Genomic DNA, 5,746 nt, shown 5'->3' on the forward strand with positions numbered 1-5,746 from the left:
ATCAAATGAATATTAAACACATTCAAACAAAGCTTTTTGAATCATATGAAAGTCAAATGCATTCAAACAAAGCTTTTTGAAACAAATGAAAATCAAATGCATTCAACAAAAGTTAATGAGTCAAATGAAAGTGAAAAACATTCAAACAAAGTTTTTTAAATCAAATGAAAGTCAAATACATTCAAACAAAGATTTTTGAATAAAATGAAAGTCAAATGCATTCAACAACGCTAATTGAATCAAATCAAAGTCAAATACTTTAAACCAAAACTTTTTTAATCAAATGGAAGTCAAAGCATTCCAACAAAGCTTTTTGAAACAAATGAAAGTCAAATGATTCAAACAAAACTTTTTTAAACAAATGAAAGTCAAATGCATTCAACAAAGCTAATTGAATGAAATGAAAGTCAAACACATTAAAACAAAGCTTGTTGAATAAATTGAAGGTAAAAAACATTTAAACAAAGATATTTTAATCAAATTAATGTCTAACACAATCAAACAAAGCTTTATGAATCAAATGAAAGTCAAATGCATTCAACAAAGCTAATTGAGTCAATTGAAAGTCAAACACGTTCAAACAAAGCTTTTTGAATCAAATGAAAGTCAAATGCATGCAACAAAGCTAAATGAGTCAAATGAAAATTAAACACATTCAAAGGAAGCTTTTGGAATCAAATGAAAGTCAAATACATTTGAACAAAGAATTTTGAATCAAATGAAAGTCAAATGCATTCTTCAACACTAATTAAATCAAATCAAAGTCAAACACATTCAAACAAAAGTTTTTGAATCAAATTAAAGTCAAAGGCATTCAAACAAAGATTTTTGAGACAAATGAAATCCAAATGGATTCAACAAATCTAATTGAATCAAATGAAAGTGAAACTCATTAAAACAATGCTTTTAAAATCAAATGAAAGTAAAACACATTCAAATAAGGCTTTTTGAATCAAATGAAAGTCAAATGCATTCAACATATCAAAATGAATATAAAGATAGTTAAATAAACAAAGCTTTTTCAATAAAATGAGAATCAAACACAGCTAATTGAATTAAATGAAAGTGAAACAAAGCTTTTTAAACCAAATGAAAGAAAAAAAAATTTAAACAAAGATTTTTGAATTAAATAAAAGTCAAACAAATTAAAACAAAGCCTTTTATATGAAATAAAAGTCAAACACATTCAAACAAAGCTTTTTGAATAAAATGAAAGTCAAATGCATTCCACAAAGCTACTGGTGTTTAGGGTAAAAATACCCTAGACACGTGGCCGAATTAGAGAGGGACACGTGTCACTCTAGGATGGGTCTAACATGGACAACTCCTCAGCCGACATGTGTCAGCCTCAGATGACAAATGGAATGGCGGCCTTCAAGGCCCAATTCCTAAGAACACCGTAAAACGATGCAGCCCATTAGGTTATCCTGACCTAATGAAGGGCACATTTCCCAACGACCCTATAAATAGGGAGATTTCCTCCATCTTGGCAACACCTTTAATTATTACAACATACCTACATTCTCTCACGTCAAAGAAAACACCTGATCTCGGAATCCGAGAAGATCTCACCTTTACCTTTTCCGCATCCTTTCAGCTCATACGACCAATACTAACTTGATCGTCGGAGGCGGAGCTCCTACCAACTGGAGTCTTTGTCTTTTGCAGGTACAGGTCGCGCATGACTAGTCTTGGTTACATAACTCTCCCAAGGGACCAAAAATACCCAAAATATTTAGCTCCGTCTGTGGGGAGAGTACCTCTAAGATGGTTCAAAAGTCTGTACCGACGCTTGAACCCAACCGGCCTAGAGCCGATGAGGAGGTCTATACATACAACGATTGTGAAGTCGAAACCTATGTGGCCCTTGATGGGTCACTCATCTCTTAGCGCATCTGTCCCAGGGATAAACTGCAACGGAGCAACGTTGAAGCCGATCTTAGTAAATCTACTGGACCGCCGCCTAGGGAAACCCAGACGGTAAGGGTCATGCTCCAGTCACTCAAGATGACTAGTTTCAAAGGTGAAATCAAGGACCTAATCAACAAGAGGACGGCTGGCTCTAACAAGGGTTAGTTGACAAAGAAGACTCTCAAGCTGAGAGGAGAAAGCAAGTCTGAAACAGGCAGCCTACTCCACATCCAAAGGAGAAAACCACTCCTGCCATTCACTGGTCCAAGATCTTTCTGCCTTAGACGGGAAAGAGGAAAGTAATCCGAGTTGTTTAGCTGGATGGAAGAAAGAAAAACTTCTTCGATGCTCGACACATCATCGAGCATAACAGGAGCCAGCAGCTGTCTAAGTCAGCCTCTACATCGAGCTTCCTAGACAGCTTCAAAAACACTTTTGCAAGGAATTCTCAATCCTTGCATGAGAGGCATACAGACGACAAGTCCGTCCATGTTGGCCCTCAGATGATTATGTCAGTCCCGTATGTGCCTCAGATGTCATACGAGCAATATGTCCCACCATTCATGCAGTCGGCCCTCTTTAGAAGTCAGGTAGCACATATTGCCCAGCCCTTAGACTTGCAGCCCCAACTGCTCAAACTTGGTGAACAAACCTCTATGCTCACCAGGGAAATAACCGAGGCGGCATAGATCGCCAAGGTTAAGAATGTCTTGGTTGTTGCCTATGATGGTACCACTAATCCTAAGGATCACTTCGTGGCCGACACCAACCTTATCCACATGAAGGGGTTGAATAATTCCGTGTGGTGCAAATGCTTCCCGGCTACCTTGAAGGGCATAGCCCAATAATAGTTTGGCAACTTGCCAGCTGGATGTATTGATAGCTTCAAGAGGCTTGCCTGCTTGTTTACTTCAAACTTCTCGATGAACATCCCTACCAAGAAAATAAGTCTCGAATTGAGCACCATACGGCAGGGAGAGAAAGAAGGCCTTCACTCCTACGTCAGGCGGTTTAATCTGGTGAGAATCCAGATTCAAGGACTATCTAACGAAGTAGCTTACACAGACTTCTTTAAGGGTTTGAAGGATGGGTCAACCTTTAAGTTTGACCTCGTTAGGAAGAGGGTGATCACCCTCCAAGAGGTGTTGATGGAGACGGAGAGCTTTATTCTAGCCACCAACCTCTACTCGTCAAGCAATCAGTTTACTCTAAGAAGTCTGATAAGCAAAAGGAGAGCCGGTCTGCTCAACCGGCTTAAAAAGCTAAAGAGAGAAAAAAGAGAAAATAAATTTGGGCGGTTGATGAATCTAATTAACCGACCCTGAAGAAAAAGAAAGAATTTAAACCGTACGTCCCAAGGTACGAGTTTAAAAAAGGCTGCTACTCTATCCTCATGGAGATAAAGGACCGGCTGACCATTGAGAAGCCAAATCTAATGAAGAGTGTCGTCCAGTCTAGGAACAAAAATAAATACTGCCACTTCCATGAAGAAGTTGGCCATGACACCAACGATTGTTATAGCCTCAAGCGGATATTGGACTGCCCAGCCTACTAATAGTTCGAACAGTGACAAAGAGCCGGTCTACACCATAGCAGGTGGATTCGTGAGTGGTGGCCCGACCATCTAGGGTGCCAAGGATCATCTGAATAAGATGATCCATGCCATTGATGAGGGGCAGTCGTATGCTAGAGGAACCTTCCGAAACGTCCTCATCACTTAGAAGGATCGGGGCAAAGTCCGCTGGCTGCATGACGACCTGGTCGTCATTGAATGTAAGGTCACCGACCAAATGGTTTGTCGGATCCTTATAGACACGGGTAGCTCCTCTGATCTCATCAGCTACAAGTTCTTTAAAAAACTCACGTACAAGCCTAGAAGCATGCACCCTGTCACCCATCCTTTAGTTGGATTCGGAGGTGGAGTGGTGTACCTAGTCGGCAGGATTGACTTACCTATCTGGTTGGGTGAGAAAAGGGATGGACGCCACCTGGTCGTCAAGTTCTTGGTCGTTGAGGATTTGATCAGCTGGTCACTAATAGAAAGGACCCCACCAGCAGGCGAAAAGAAAAGAATAGCTGATCAGCTGGTCACTACTAGAAATAGGCTAGTTTCCGATGGACTGGTTTCGACGGAAATGAAATTCCGTCGGAAACACTAACAGGGAACGGTTAGATGAACTCCGTCCCTAGCCGGACGGTGATCACATTGATAATCCTCTGGATGACAGCCATCTAGAGCGAACTGTTAAGGTAGGGATAATTGCTTTTGAAAAGTAGGGTGCAGACTTGCACCTTCTGCTGAAGGAATTCAAAGACATTTTTGCCTTTGAAGTGGAAGAGATGCCAGGCATCAGCCTGGATCCCGCTATTCACAAACTCGTCGTGGATCCTAAAAAGAAGCCCATCTAGCAAAAGAAAAGAAATCACAGCGAGGAAAGAAGTCAGGTGGTTGCTGTCCAGGTTAAAAAGCTGTTAAACGCTGGGGTCATTCGACCATGTAACTTCCCTGATTGGGTTGCAAACGTCGTGCTTGTAAAGAAGCCGAATGGTACCTGACGCATGTGTGTAGATTACACTAACTTGAACAAGGCATGTCCAAAGATTGACAGCTTGGTCGACTCAATAGTCGGGCATGCCTTGATGAGTTTTATGGATGCCTACTCAGGTTTCCACCTAATACCCCTGTGGAAAAAAGATCAAGAGAAGACGGCTTTCGTCACTGATCAGGGGTTATTTTGTTATACTGTGATGCCGTTTAGCTTGAAGAATGCGCCTGCTACTTTCCAACGGATGATTTATACTATCTTCATTAATCAGATTGGGAGGAATGTAGAAGCATACATTGATGACATGATAGTTAAATGCAAGCAACAGACGAATCATCTTGCTGACCTTCGAGAAACCTTCACCACACTCATGCGGCACAAGGCCGTGTTCAATCCGAAGAAGTGTATCTTCGGTGTTGAGTTTGGGAAGTTTCTCAGATTTTTAATTTATCAAAGGGCGATAGAGGCCAAACCTGAGAAGATACATGCATGGTAAACATGAAGTCACCCCGTACTATAAGGGATGTTCATAAACTTATCGGTTGTCTGGCTTTGGGGAGATTCCTCAGCCGGTCAGGTGACAAGCGCCTCTATTTCTTCCAAGTGATCAGAAAGAAGACAAGGTTTGAAAGGGGGGATGATGCTGAGGCGGCCTTTCAGAAATTGAAGGAACATCTACACTCTTTGCCAAGGTTTATTAGTCCTCTTCCCAAAGAGACGCTTTACATTACTTAGCTATCTCAGATCATGCCCTCAGTGCTTTTCTCCTTGCTGATAGAGACGGCATCCAGCTCACGGCTTATTTCATTAGCCATGTTCTCAGAAATGCGGAACTACGATACCCCATGGTTGAAAATTTTGGCCTTGCTCTTTACGTGGCTGTCAAGAAGTTGAAACCTTATTCTGCCACATCCGATTGTGGTCTACACAGACCAACCTCTCAAGCGGCCAATGAAAAATTTGGATTCATCATATAAAAATCTCAAATGGACTATTGAAATGCAAAGCCTCGAAATAACTTTCGAACCAAGAAAGGGAATGAAGGGTCAGGCGTTCGCCGACTTCATTGTCGAAATGACACGGCCGGTTGCATTAGAAAATACTTATTAGGTTTGGAAAGTGTATGTAGATGCGAGCTCTACTATGAATGGCTGTGGTGCAGGCATTATCTGTTAGTCTCCTAAAGGGGACAAGTATGAGTATGCACTACGATTCAAGTTCAAAGCCTCAAATAACGAGGCAGAATATGAAGCCCTGCTAGCAGGTATCCGCATGTGTAAGGCGGCCAG

This window comes from Chenopodium album, chromosome 17, assembly GCF_948465745.1.
Source record: "Chenopodium album chromosome 17, dcCheAlbu1.1, whole genome shotgun sequence".
NCBI classification, from domain to species: domain Eukaryota; kingdom Viridiplantae; phylum Streptophyta; class Magnoliopsida; order Caryophyllales; family Amaranthaceae; genus Chenopodium; species Chenopodium album.